The sequence below is a fragment of the Pinus tabuliformis genome, chromosome 4_2, assembly GCF_031772625.1.
Source record: "Pinus tabuliformis cultivar Carrire ecotype Pingquan chromosome 4_2, CPIR1, whole genome shotgun sequence".
Classification (NCBI taxonomy): Eukaryota; Viridiplantae; Streptophyta; class Pinopsida; order Pinales; family Pinaceae; genus Pinus; species Pinus tabuliformis.
This window is the reverse complement of record NC_142304.1, coordinates 485,510,364-485,526,680: the sequence shown is the minus strand read 5'-3', so window position 1 is coordinate 485,526,680 and position 16,317 is coordinate 485,510,364.

Sequence of the window (16,317 nt, the reverse complement as noted above, 5' to 3'; positions counted from 1 at the left end):
CTTTGCTCAGATCCTTCAACGGCTACCCAGAAGCAACGCATCGGCTTCCAGCAGCTACTCTGGAAACGCCACACCATTTAAGGTACAAGTTAATTTTGAAATCCCCATATTCGAGGGTCAGATAGATGCAGATGCCGTAGATAAATGGTTAAATCTGCTAGAGGGTTATTTTTCTGTTCATGAATTTTCGAGTCGGGAAAAGATTGTTTTTGCTCTCCTCAAAGCCGCCCCCCACGTCAAGGACTGGTGGGAAACCTACTGCGAGCAGAAGGATGAAAGTACTGGCTCACTATTTTCAGCCGCACCCACCTGGGATTTGTTCCGGGATGCCATCAAGGAGCAGTACTACCCTGTCGGGAGCTATGAGGATGAATACATAAAGTGGACCACGCTGCGGCAGGGAAGGGACCAAGACGTGCCGGAGTTCACCAATATTTTCCATACCCTTCGCACAAAGTTGGGTATCAAGGATTCGGAGCAACATTTGATACTCAAATACCGTGGCTGCCTGCACAAGTACATCCAGGAAGAAATACAATTCCTAAACATCCCCTCGCTCGGCGCAACATACCGGTATGCCGTCAAGGTCGAGCATAAGTTTAAACAAAAGAAGTGAGACTTTGGATTTGCGAATCCAAAGCAGGGGAAAGGTGCCCCTAAACCACAGAACAAAGGACAAAGCCAAGGCGAGACAGCCCAAGACAACCAACCGAAGCTGCAAGCAAAGAACAACGCCGCGAAGCCGAGAAAGGACATTGGAAAATGGTGCGAGTTCCATAAGAGCTCCACTCACAACACAAGTGAGTGTCGGGCCAAGCAGTCACTGGTGGCTGAGCTAAAGGTTTCAGAATCAGATGCATGTTCCGACTCTGAGTCAGAACCCGATAAGGGGTATGAAAAGGGGAAGCAGATCATTGATGCGGACCCCAGCGCCACTGTTGCTACCGCAAAGATCCAGAAAAATGAACCCGAATATCCAGAGGAGGAGGAGCGTCTCTTCCACTCCCAGATGTGGGTAAAGGGCTCCCCGATACAGTTCATTGTTGATAGCGGGAGTCAAAAGAACCTCATTTCGGCAGAGGTCATGAAGCGGTTGGGCTTACCGACCACAGCACATCCACAACCATACACCATTGGGTGGCTTCACCAAGGACGAGATCTTCGCGTGAGCCAGCAGTGTCGCCTTCCATACAACATCAAGCCCTTCACGGATGAGGTATTGTGTGACATTGCTCCCCTTGAAGTTTGTGATGTATTACTAGGACAACCATACTTGTGGAAGCGACATGCTGTGTATGAATCAAGGCCCCGTGCTGTTATTATTACATTGGGAAATAAGTTGTTCAGGATACCAGAGGTAGCACCACCTGCCGCCCTCTCTTTGATTACTGCAAAACAATGCAGTAAGATCATTTCCAAAACCAGGAAATTTGTTTTCCTGATGATACGCCCTCAAGGAAAGAAGAAGACAGTGGCCGCGGCCTCCAAACGAGGCCCCTCTGCACGACAACTACAGATGGACAAGATTGTGGAGGAGTACGAGGACATCTTCACCTCCCCGGCAGGGGTTCCTCTGCACTGTCAAGTCAAGCACTCCATCGATCTGACCCCAGGTGCGCCGCTACGCAATGGACCAATTTATCGGCGCTCCGTTCTGGAGAACGATGAAATCAAAAGGCAGATTCAGGAGCTCCTGCAGAAAGGTCACATCCGTCCGAGTTCATCGCCCTGTGGGAGCCCGATCGTGTTGGTACAGAAGAAGGATGGGATGTGGAGACTCTGTATTGACTATCGGGCGCTGAACAAGATCACTTTCCGTAATAGGTACCCGATCCCGCGGATTGATGACCTCCTAGACCAACTAAAGGGGGTGAAATATTTCAGCAAGATCGACCTGAAGTCGGGATAGCACCAGGTACCAATCGAACCCTCCGATGTGTGGAAGACTGCCTTCAAATCCAAGGAGGGCCTCTTTGAATGGGTGGTCATGCCTTTCGGATTGACGAATGCTCCTGCAACCTTTATGAGGCTAATGGATGACATCTTGCGGCCATTCAACAACTCCTTTGTAGTAGTATACTTGGATGACATTCTGATCTTCAGCCAGAGTTGGGAAGAGCACCTCCACCACATCCGACAGGTTCTCCAAACACTGCGGCAACACAAGCTATGTGCCAATTTGGAGAAATGCACTTTTGGCATGACCCAGGTTCAGTGTCTGGGATACATCATTGATGAACAGGGGGTGCATGTCGATCCAGCCAAGATCCAAGTCATTCGGGATTGGCCCTCTCCAACCACTCTAACAGAGCTCCGCAGCTTTCTAGGTCTTGCCAACTTCTACCGCAGGTTTGTGTTGGGGTTTTCTCATATTTCTTGGCCCTTGAGTCAAGTCACCAAGGGCGGGGCGAAAGAAAAATTCTTTTGGTCTGAATCTCAACAGAAGGCATTCAGGGAGTTGAAGGATCGCCTCTGCACGGCACCAGTGCTCGCGTTACCAGATTTACAACAACCATTTGAGGTCGAGACAGATGCCTCTGACTATGCTATTGGGGCAGTCCTTACTCAACATGGACATCCAGTGGCATATCACAGTGAAACACTTTCAGACACAGTCCGGAAGTACCCCACTTATGATAAAGAGATGTATTCCATTGTACAGGCCTGCCGACAATGGAAGCATTACATATTGGGGAAGGAAACGGTCATCCACACAGACCACCGACCTCTGCAGTTCATACAGACCCAAGGGAAATTGCAGAATGATCACCATCAGAAGTGGTCTACATACCTGCAACATTTTCACTTGAATATCAAGTATAAAAAGGGCAGCACCAATAATGTTGCAGTTTGTCTCAGTCGACCACCGATCATGGCGCTAACCACCGTACTCAACTCTTGTGGGCACGAGACTTTTGATTGGCCACTTCTCTACAAAAGCGACCCAGAATTCGGCCACACATACCAGACACTCTTGGAGGGTCGGCAGGTTGCAGATTTTCACCTCCAGGATGCCCTATTATGCCACCTCGGTCACCTTTGTGTTCCTTCAAGTGAGCGTGCCAAGATGATTTGGGAAGCACACTACAGTCGGGCTGCTGGGCATTTCGGGGTCGAGAAAACAGTGGCAGTACTGCAAAATTATTTCTATTGGCCGAATCTTCGACAGGATGTTGGGAAGTACATCCGATCATGTACTGCCTGTGCCATTGCCAAACCGTCCATTAAGAAGCACAACCTCTATACCCCGTTTCCTACCCCTAGTCGACCTTGGGAATCCATCTCCATGGATTACATGTCAGGCCTTCCTTCCACTAAGCATGGAAATGATTGTGTTTTTGTGGTCGTCGACAGGTTCTCGAAGATGGCCATTATGGTGGCCTGCAAGAAGAATATCACAGCAGAAGCCACTGCTAAACTCTTCTTTGAACGAGTGTGGGTGCACTTTGGGATCCCACAGTCTATCATCTCAGATCGGGACAGTCGGTTTCTCAGCACATTTTGGTCAAGTCTCTGGTCAATGCTGGACACCAAACTCACGAAGTCCACAACCTTCCATCCTCAAACTGATGGCCAGACAGAGGTTGTCAATAGGATGATTGTGCACATTCTGCGCATGTATAACTCAAAGCATCCACGCACAAGGGACGAGAGCCTCCCCTATGTTCAGCACAGCTACAACCGAGCTCTTCACAGCTCCACTGGCCATATCCCTTTTCAGGTGGGTTTGGGATTCCAACCACTATGCCCCATTGATGTGGCCATGCCACTTGCAGCTACTCACATGAATTCAGCTCATGTACAGTCCGAAACAGATAAGGCCACCAGCTTCATTGAGCGCATCCAACATATTCGCCAGCAGGTCCATGACATTCTTGAGAAATCAAATGCCAAGTACAAGCAGCGACATGATCAACATTGGGTGCCACACAAGTTTCAGGTGGGCGACAAAGTTTGGTTGCATTTGCAAAAGGAACACCTTACTGGAGCCTATCGGAAATTGAGACCACTCCGATATGGTCCTTACACCATTACTAAGGCTATGGGAGACAATGCATTTGAGCTCAACATTCCCCCATTCCTTGGCCTGCACCCAGTGTTCAATGTGGACCGCCTTCGGCCATACTTTCCACCATTGCTAGACACATCCGACATTGCAGAACAGCTCAAACCCACAGAATTAAATCCAGATTGCATGGAACAAGCGGCAACTGATCAGATCATGGACACACAGATCAAGAACACTCGCCAACAGAATATCCAACTGTATCGAGTTGTCAAAGCAGGCCAACTCCTTCAGCAGGGCAAGTGGCTCACCAGGGAACAAGTTCAACAGAAGTTTCCTCATCTCATGGAGGAACTCAACGCAATGGGGACCATTGCTTCATAAGGGGGGAGGAATGATCCAGGTGGATATTGGTGGCCACCTGCCAAGTCCACCTGGACCCCCACCATTGTCTTTCTCAACATTTTCAGTTTCCTTAATTGTAGCACAACTTACTATTTTTAGCAGTTTTTCGGGTCCTGAACTTCCGGAGCCGTTTTGAGGCCCTAAACGACGTTTTTTGGGGAATCCGGGGGATAGATCTTTCTAATGAGCTATTGTACGCGTCAAACGGAGATCATGTGCCAAAGTTACGACCCCGGGAAGTTGATGTACCAACTTACCCCAAACGGGGCCCATAGTTTGGCGTTTCATCTCCTAGGGTTAGGTTTTGGAATGTTAAGGGTTTTCCATTGTTTCTCAATAATAAATAGGCCTTCGAGCCTCATTGTAACACAGTTCAGAGGCATGTAGCCATCACATCTCTTCTCAGAGATAAGCTACCATCGCCCTAGCTGGTTTATTTCCATTTCTGATTGTAAGCATATTTCAGTATTTTCCATTAATGAAATGAAGTATTATTTCCGCTGCATCTTTGTGTATATGGTTATCTCTGTAATTTGTTGCGTTCCTGTTTAAATCCGGATCACACTTGAGGTGGAAGGTTAAAATTCTGAATGATCCTTCTCAGAAACTATGTTCCTGGTTTGATCGCTCCCACTGATCAAGTCATTTTCAAGAAACTTTGCATTTCTTGATTCCACAATCCTAGTGCTGTGAGACGGACAATAAAATCTGTAACCTTTAGACCTTTCAGCATATCCAATGAAATACCCACTAATGGTCCTTGGGTCCAGCTTCTTTTCTTGTGGATTATATATTCTTACTTTAGATGGGCATCACCAAATGCGCATATGTCGCAAACTTGGTTTCCAACCTTTCCATAATTCAAATGGCGTTTTAGGAACAACCTTGGTTGGAACTCGGTTTAATATATACACTGCCATCTTAAGTGCTTCAGTCCACAAGGATTTAGGAAGATTGGAGCTGCTAAGCATACTCCGCACCATGTCCAATAATGTTCAGTTTCTTCTTTCTGCTACACCATTCTGGTCGGGTGAACCAGGCATGGTGTATTGGGCAACAATCCCATGCTCTTGAAGAAATTTTGCAAATGGCCCAGGCAGGGAAAATTTTAAGAACCGCCCCAAATTTATATGTATAATAAATGGGTGAATCTCCATGGTATATAGGAAAAATGGAAGGTGATTTTATCAATAATATAATATGTATATATAATTTTTTGGCGAATCTCTCACTAGGCATGGTGAATATTTTACTCAATTATAAAATCTTGTAAGATCTTGGCGAGTCTTTCACTAAATAATAAAACTTTGTAAAGTCCTAGTGAATCTTAGCATTGTGAACTCTTAGAGATTTTTTTGAAAAAGTATAAAACCATATATGACAAGAGCCACATGGTGGCAATATCACTGTTTTTTTTTCACATTTCCACAACATGGAACTTGTTTATAAAATTATAAAAAAGCCAACCAAGTCCCTTATAATATGCAGGTAAGCTTATAACAGAGTCTGATACCTCTACTATGCTTGTCTTCATTCAAGAGTCATAGTTGCTATACTTAACACTGTGAATCACAACTCTCTCAGAACTCAACTCTATAGTGTAATTAAAACCTTTGGAAATTGAATCTGACAACTCTATAAAAAGGATTAGTGAAATAGAAGCTTTTGTGAATGAGCCCACTAACTATCACTACTAAACAATCAATCTAGACTATGAATTCTTCCATCTTGATCACAATCGTGCTCACGATCAAGGGAGTACGACCACCTGGCCTGACATAATGGCCATCATAGCTTCCAATAATCAACAACCACCTTGCAAGGACATCCTAGCTCATATCTCATGAATTTTATTCATCAATCTTAACTTATATAAATATTATAAAGATAATATTAGAATCCTCTCCAGATTCACTATTAATACAAGGGTAAAGGTCCAAAGGAAATTTTCTAGCTCAAGGCACTAGCCAATACCAACTTTGGTGTTTGTGACCCCTTTGTGGGGATGCACCTACCCTGCCCCGTTGGGTTTCTGCCTTGTAACATAGTTCAAGGATCACAAGACTTTCCAATCTTCCTACTCCATTAGACACACTTTATATGCTATACATAGTGAATGGAAAAGAAGCATTATAGAACACACAATTTCACAGAAGGAAGAAAAATCTTAGCCAGTTCAATATCAAAATCTTAACCACTGATTAACAAAGAATAACAAGTAGTGTAATGAATTGTTCTGAGTTATTTATTTACAGGTTGTAAATAATGTAGTGGAATGGAAAATATTACTTAGGCAACCCTTCAATATTTTCTACTAATATGTCTATGCATGTACATATGAAATTAAGAGCATTGTTGAATACAAAGTTTCCTTTTCTCTTGCCTCCATTTTGACAAATCAGTGTGAAATCAGTGTCACTTTGAATCTCCTTTCCTGTGTGGATGTTTTGACAAATCAATGTGAAATCAAAGTCACTTTGAATTTCCTTTCCTGTGAGGGATCACATCCACAGTTGATTAGTAAAAGATAATCTACTATATATTATGTTCAAGAAACTGACTGTAATCTATAGTGGAAACGAGACCTCAATTCTTATTCTGAATTTGAATATCTCAGGACAACATAAGAGATAAAAATGCATATGGCCTTAGTAGCTAGAAAACAATCACTCCATCATTACAGGACCACCTGGATTTCGGCACTTAATCTAAATAATGGCACTAGTTGCAGTGCTTATTTGCATTAACACCATGGAAAAGCAACAACAATGTTTCAAAGCACACTTACTTGAAAATTTGTAACGTTCCGAGAATATTTAATGATAGCATCCGAACCTCGTAGCTATGGTGGGGAAACTAGGGAACCCAAATCTTGGAAGATATCTCATACCAAATCTGAGAAAAAAAAAATCTATAAATCAAGCAATGAATTGTTTACAAATCAAATATGTAGGTTTTAACCCCGTACAGAAATTACCTGCATACGAATTCTAAAACACAGAAAATAAACAATGCGAGAGCATAACACATAAAACACATATACACAGAGATTTTCCCCTGGATCCCAAAACCGGGACTACTAGCTTGATTTTTCATTATGTTCCTTTCAATGTTATAATACATATTTATACATGCCGAAGCATCCAATACCATGGACCGAAAACCATCGCATCCAAAAAACATGTGCGAAAATCATGCACAAAACCATAGGTGGGTCCGCCCAACCTAACATAGTGTCCAAAACCAAAATTGTTCGGGGCGCTGCCCCGGACCCCATAAAGTGGGATTACGGGTACACCTCAAACCCCCTATGACCTCCCCTCACTACACAATCGTCACAACGAAGGGGGTGCTCCGCCCCCCCTCTAACCCCCTGGTTAACTACGTGGGCTAATCGTGGAAAGAATATAACACAATCCAACATTCTCCCACTTGTTGTTTTCTTTCCACAGGGGGCCACAAGAGAGCTTAGTCATTTTTCCAGCCCTGAAACGCCCATTGTTTCTCTACACCAAGAGAACTTCTCAGAGCTCACAGATTTTTTCAATGCATCTGCAATATTCTTCAAAGTGTCCACATTTACTAGCAACACTTTTTTTTCTTCTATCATATCCCTCACAAAGTGATACTGAACATCAATGTGCTTTGTCTTTGAATGATATGAAGGGTTCTTTGCCAAGAAAATTTCACTTTGGCTGTCACAGTCTATCCTTATAGCTTCCTGTACTAACCCCATACTTGAACCTAATCCTTGCAACCAAACTGCTTCCTTGCTTGCATGAGTGGTTGCCATGTATTCTGTCTCTATAGTTGATAGTGCCACTACAGATTGTTTCTTACTCATCCAACTGACTGCACCTCCAAATAGGTTAAACACATACCCACTTGTAGATCTTCTCTGATCCAGATCTCCAGCCCAGTCTACAACAACAAAGCCATGAATATCCAACACTCTGTCCAATCCTGGTCTTCCTTGATAGCACAAACCATAATCACTAGTGCCACGCAAATACCTAGAAACCCGCTTCACTGCTGTCCAATGCTCCTTCCCTGGTTTTGACATAAATCTGCTCAATACTCTCACTGCATGTGCAATGTCTGGTCTAAAACAGACCATTGCATACATCAGGCTACCAACTGCACTTGCATATGGAACACGGGACATGTCCTCCTCCTCTTCTTGTGTCTTGGGACACTGTTCAACAGATAACCTCACACCTATAGGAATAGGAACCTTCACCGGTTTACTATCCTGCATATTAAACCTTTGCAGTATTGTCTCGACATACTTCCTCTGGTTTAACCAGAGCTTCCTCTTTGTAAGATCTCTTTTAATTTCCATGCCCAAAATATAGTTTGTAGCACCAAGATCTTTCATGTCGAATTTGGAGGACAATTGGATCTTCAAATCCTGGATAATTTCTTTGTCATTTCCAACCAACAACATATCATCCACATACAAGACCAGATAAATAACACAGTCACCAATTAATTTAAAATACACACAGTGATCTGCTTTGCTTCTGGTGAAGCCAAGTCCCGTATAAATGTATCAAATTTCTGATACCACGTCCTTGGTGACTGTTTTAACCCATACAAAGACTTCTTTAACTTGCATACCAATTCTTTCTTACCCTTCACCGAAAAGCCTTCAGGTTGCTTCATGTAGATCTCATCTTCCAGATCCCTGTGAAGAAATGTTGTCTTCACATCCATCTGTTCTACCTCAAAATCAAAAGCAGTAGCAACATATAAAAGTAATCTAATAGAAGTTACCTTGGCAAGAGGAGAACAAATATCACCAAAATTAATTCCCGACACCTAGGAATAACCTTTTGCTACCAATCGAGCTTTGTATTTCTCCACTTTTCCTTCTACATTTGTCCTCTTTTTGAACACCCATTTGCTGCCAATGGGTTTCCTTCCAGCCGGCAACTCCACCAGATCCCAAGCCTCATTTTTGTGCAAAGATGCCATTTCATCAACCATGGCCTCTTTCTAGAGTTTTCCATCCTCTAAATCCACTGCTTCCTTCACAGTTCTGGGATCATCATCAGTAACAGACAAAGCAAATTTTGAATAGAAAGCAGATGGACTATACCTTTCTAGCTGCCTTCTTTCTCGAATTGATCTTCTCACAGCTGGAGTTTGTGGCTCTTCATCTTCTGATTCCTCCTCTGCTGTAGAGTTTGATTCTTCCTCCTTTAGCTCAAACTCTATCTTCTCAGGTTCCTTTGGTTGGAATTCATGTTTAATAACATCTTTCACCTCTCTGAACACCACATCTCAGCTGTACACAACCTTCCTTGTTACTGGGTTCCAAAGCTTATAACCCTTTAAACCATCTTTATACCCAATAAAGATGCACTTCTCAGATTTACTATCCAACTTGGTTCTTTTCTCCTTTGGAACATGTACATATGCATCACATCCAAATACCCTTAGATGTGAAAGAGAGGGTTTCTTACCAGTCCATACCTCTTGTGGAGTCTTATCCTCCAACGCTCATGAAGGTGTCCTGTTGACCAGGTAACATGTAGTATCCACTGCCTCTGCCCAGAATATATGTCCTAACCCAGCACCACTGAGCATGCTTCTTGCCCTTTCCATCAACGTCTTGTTCATTATTTCTGCAACTCCATTTTGCTGAGGTGTATATGGAGTAGTATTCTTCCGTGATATACCACACTTCTTACAGAATTCTTCAAATTTCTTGCTGCAAAACTCTCCACCATTATCTGTCCTCAACACCTTTATCTTCTTGTCTGTCTGGTTTTCCACCAAAGCCTTAAATTCTTTAAACCTGTCAAAGACTTCAGATTTCTTCTTAAGGAAATATATCCATGTATTCCTTGAGAAGCCATCTATAAATGATACATAGTACATAGACTTACCCAGTGATGGAACCTTCACAGGTCCAAACACATCACTATACACAAGCTCTAATATATGTTTCGCCCTCTTACCACTAGAGGGGAAACTCACTCGATTTTGCTTCCCATATACACAATTTTCACAGAAATCAAAATCCAGAAAGCTATTACTCATACCTTCTACCATACCTTTACCATGAAGTATTCGAAGGCCCTTCTCTCCAATATGTCCAAGCCTTTGATGCCACAGCATGGTCTTCTCTCTAGAGACCATTAGATTTTCTGCTACACTTTTAGGAACCATAGAACTATTGCACCCATCAATAACAGTTCTACCTTGCAGCTTGTACAGAGTTCCAATCTGAACTCCCTGCATCAATACTAGTGCTCCCTGAACCATTTTCCAGGTATCCTTCTTGAACACTATTTTTACACCTGCATCATCCAGCTTGCTTACAGAAATTAGATTTCTGGCTAATGCAGGAATATGTAGAACACATCGAAGCGTTCTAACCCTTCCACCTTGCAACTTCAACTTTACTTTTCTGCGACCAATGATTCTAGCCTTCCTGTCACCCCCCAAGAAGACATCACCACCATCATATTTCTCATACTCACAGAACCACTCTCTATGGGGAGTGAAGTGAAAGGATGGAACTGAGTCAATCAACCATGCCTCGTGATCTACATGTGTACTTGAAGAAGCCAAGTACACATCCCCACCTTCATTTGACGTGGTTTTCGCCTCTGCAGAAGGAGCCTCATCAGATCCCTTTCCTTTGTCAGGAGCTTTAGATTTACAGTCCCTTTTAAAGTGGCCTTCCTTTTTGCATTTCCAGCACACCACCTTTATAGGTTTTCCTGGAAATTTAGATCTCCCTCTAGATTTAGGTCTCCCACTAGATGACTTATTTTTGTTTCTGTTCTCGGATCGTCCTCATACAGACAAGGCATCACCATTCTGGCTCTCCATATTTTTCCATCTCATCTCCTCCGTCAGCAAGGTTGAGACTATTTCATCAAATTGCAAGGCAGTTGCATTGCTACCTATTGCAATAACTAGACTATCCCACGAATCTAGTAGAGAACACAACAAAATGATGCACTTATCTTCATCTGAAATTTTAATATTAACAGATGCTAACTGACTTACCACAGTATTAAATGTGTTCAGATGCTCTATCACTGAGTCTCCATCTTTCATCCTCAGGTTATACAGCTTTTTCCACAGGAACAGTTTATTCACCAGAGACATAGATTGGTAAAAAGTCCCTAACTTGTCCCAAAAAGCCTTCGTCGTAGCTTCTCCTGATACATTCAGCAATACTGAATCTAAGACACACAATCATATTTTCCTCTTTGCCTTCCGATCCAACTTCTTCCATTCTTCATCGGACACTCCCATTGGTTTAGTACCCGAATCTACCGCGATCCACTGATCTTTATCTACCAACAGATCCTCCATATTGAGTTTCCACAACTCAAAACTCTGACCATTAAATTTCTCGATCTCTATCTTTCCACTGCTCGCCATCTTCTTTCACCACCAGAATCGATCTCGCAGATCTCCCATTGAACAGGGTCTACCACAGGCTCGAGCGAAACCCCTCAGCAACAAAGGCGTCCCCTTGAATCCAAATCTGCCCTGATACCAAATGTAGGTTTTAACCCCGTACAGAAATTACCTGCATACGAATTCTAAAACACAGAAAATAAACAATGCAAGAGCATAACACATAAAACACATATACACAGAGATTTTCCCCTAGATCTCAAAACCAGGACTACCAGCTTGATTTTTCATTATGTTCCTTTCAATGTTATAATACATTACATGCCGAAGCATCTAATACCATGGACCGAAAACCATCACTTCCAAAAAACATGTGCGAAAATCATGCACAAAATCATAGGTGGGTCCGCCCAACTTAACATAGTGTCCAAAACCAAAATTTTCCGGGGCACTGCCCTAGACCCCATAAAGTGGGGTCACGGGTACACCTAAAACCCCCTGTAACCCCCCCTCGCTACACAATCGGTGCAATGAAGCGCGTGCTCCACCCCCCTCTAACCCCCCAGTTAACTACGTGGGCTAGTCATGGAAAGAATATAACACAACCCAACAAAATAGAATTTATTTAACTAACAATTAAATTATGATGATATATTTAAATATTTAGTAAGAGGGGAACTTCAAACCATGGAATATTACCTTTGTCATTACTGTCATCCCTCAATGACTGAGATTACAAATCAATACTTATGGAAAGATTGTAAGAAATTCTGTGAAATAGTAAAGCATAACCTCTATTTTCAAGCAACAAAATCAAGACATTGTTACATCAAGAGCCATAATTGATACATAATCAATGAATCAAGTCCTTGTATGGCACAGGCTTGTTTCACAACCTCTATTTTCTCAATAACAAAATCAAGACATTGTATGTGGTCATTGCTAAAAGGAAACTACGTTCTAATTTGGAAGAGGATCTTATCAAAAGACATGGATTTATTCAAAGCTACAAAGCCTAATGGGTTACTAAAAAATAAGTTGGAATATGAGATCATGATACTTAAATTGAAAAAATATGCTTTCCTTTTAGAAACATTACAGTTATACAATGTTTTTTGAAAGCATTAGAATTTGAAATTGGGCCTTTCTATCAAGACAAATTTTCATTAACAAAATGTACTTTCCTACCTGAAACGTTGTAGATATCCAAGAAAAACTTGAAAATCATAAGAGAACTTAGCATAATTTACTTTCTTTCCTTCCTTAACATTCTTAAAGAGTTGAGGTTCCCCAAGTCATCAGGTAAATTTCGAAGGAAATGACAGTCAGTAATAGTCCAATTCACAACTAAAGATGTGTCACAAATACGAGGGGGCATCTCCTCCAAATCACAAAAGTGCTCCAGGTTAAAATCTATCATTATTGGAAGCTTAATGCTTGACTGGGTGTTATTGAACCCAGACATGTTTCCAATCTTCACTAAAAGCTTAAAAATAGCTTCTCTAAGTTCTACATGACTTTACTATGCTCTTGAAGTGGGGGCACATGCAGCCTCTCCAAGTGAATAGTCTTAAACTAAGTGAAGATAAGGCCGATAGATCATTTAGTGTGGATCTCTTTAACCCATAATTGAATACTATGTCTCTCTTGAACCCATAATTGAATACTATTAGGACTTTCAAATTTTTCATGGAACTAAAAAATGTTGAAAGAAAGTATTTGCTTCCAGAAAAGAATAAAACTAAAGCGTCTGCTTGAGGACAATTGATGTCACACCACTAATACTTCTCCATGGAATCTATATAGGTAAACTACAAACGCAGAATTCCATTAAAATATTGTGTTTATTGAATACACAAATGAAATCATTGCATCAAAATTACCAAAATTACATATCGATAACCTAGTGGGTGTAGGATAAAATTAACCCGTGTCATTCACAGAAAGCATGAGAAAAAAACCTAATACTATATATAAAACCAAGAAAAATTCAAATTCATCACTTCTAGGGACCTCGTAACCACCCTACCAATACACAAGTATGTTCCAGCTTGCAGTTAGAAAAATTACCCAAATTACAATTTGTTTACTCCAGCCTGTGTTGGAAAGTTATAGAAGGATGACTAGTGCAATCAATCCATTCCTTTTAGCCCTGGATTTGTTTTAGTTTAAAACAGAAGTATACAAATATACTTGTCCAATGTCTATGCTTTAACCATTCACCTTAAGATGTTTTTACAATATAATTTCCTAAGTCTATTTAATATCTTCATTATCATAAAAACCAACCTATATCCATCTTAACTCCACATCTACCACTCTTAGGAGAATGAAATCTATTTATCCCTCTGAGCACTTGGTAGACCCAGAATTAAGATGGATCTAAGATGATAGAATTTCCCCTTTAAATAGTCTATGCTCACATGAATACCATGGTATCACCATGGGTCAATACCATGGGTTATCATAAACCTGGAACTTAAAAATTACTATTAGTAATTTATAAAAATTAATAAAATTAATAGTTGATTTTTATTTTATTTTTTATTTTAACCAAGCTAAAATGTTTAACATACATTAAACTACAACATCCATTTTTACTCTTGATTCACCAAGCCCCAAGAATGATCAAATATTTTTTCACTCTATGCTAGTTTGCATATCACGATATTTGATACCTCTAGGGGGTTAGTAGATCCAGAGTAAAGATGGATCTATGCTAGTTTAATTCTCCCATTTAAATAGGCTACATTCCAGGTGAATACCATGGGTCAATATCATGTGCCATTTTGGTGAATACCATGGGTCAATACCATGTGCCATTTTTATTTTTATTAATACTAATATTAAGGTTAATAATGTTTTTTTGCATGGTATTAATAATAATCTAGCCCATGGTATTTGTCCCATAGTATTTTGTCCATAGGTTTCCCCTAAATATAATGCATTTTTTGAGTGTTCGGAAATATAAGGTGACTTATGGAGTAAATATAAAAAAATGTTTTATTTGTTTACCATACCTCTCATTTATTTATATTTTTATTAATTTACCATACCTCTTTTACAAATATGGTATTTGACCCATAGGATTCACTTATATAAAACCTCTTTTTTGAGCCTTCATAAATAGAACGAGGGTTATGGACTAAATATAAAAAGAGATTTTATTTATTTACCATACGTCTAGTTTATTTATATTTTTATTTATTTTCCATACCTTTTGAGTAAGTATAAAAAGACGGTTTATTTATTTACCATACCTCCACTTTACTTATATTTTTATTTGTTTACACCCTTGCATGTATATAAGGTGACTTATGGAGTAAATATAAAAAATGTTTTATTTATTTACCATACCTCTCATTTATTTATATTTTTATTAATTTACCATACCTCTTTTATAAATATGGTATTTGGCCCATAGGATTCACTTAAATAAAACCTATTCTTGAAAATTAGGGCGAATGGAAGGTTGTAACTCCTAATTTCAAGGGCTAAATTTACTTTTTTTACCCTCTCCCTTAAAATAAGGTGGGCTATTTGAGGTGATTTGTAAAATTTACTATGATACAAAATATTCGCCCACTAAAAATTTAAAACCCCTTAATTTCGCCAAAGGGGGAGCATTCACCCCTAAAATTTTCCATGGGCCCAGGTGCTTGTCCATATTTGTGTATCTATCATAATATTCTCCACCTCTATCTGATCTCACGATCTTAATTTGCTTGCTGCATTGCTTCTCTACTTCAGCCTTAAAGATCTTAAAGGCATCTAATGCTTCGCTATTTTTATGAAGTATGTAGAGATACATATATCGTGAGTAATCATCTATAAAAGAGATGAAGTATCTCTGACTATGTGAGCCCATGTATGGACTACAAATATTAGTATGTATGATCTCTAATATTTCCGAACTCCTATTGGTACCTTTATTTGATTTGTTGGTCTACTTTCCCTTTATGCAGTCCACACAAGTCTCAAAATTAGTAAAATCCAGAGTATTAAGTAACCCTTCATTTACTACTCTTTTAATTCTTTCTATGGAGATATGACCTAATCTCTGGTGCCATAATTTAGAGGAATCTTCATTATTAACACATCTTTTAGTGCCAGTGTGAACATGCATCGAATCATAAGTGACATTGTTTTGTAAATTAATGCAGTGAAGACCATTAGACAAAATACCATTCCCAACACAATCAGATTTATAAAATAAACTGAAGAATGTTTATGAAAAGTTAAAGGAATATCCAAAAGGTACAAGCCTTGAAACTGAAATCAAGTTTCTAGAAAAAAATTGGAACATAAAAGGTCTTTTCTAATTCTAAAACAAAGCCACTACTTAAAGTTAAATAGCATGTTCCTATAGCTTCCACATGCGAGCCCATCTTGTTTCCTGATAAGATGTTTTGCTCTCTTCCCACTGGCTTCCTTAGGTTTTGCAAACCCTGCAAGGAATTTGAAATGTGAATTGTTGATCCAGAATCAATCCACCAGGTGTTAATATTGACATTAACCAT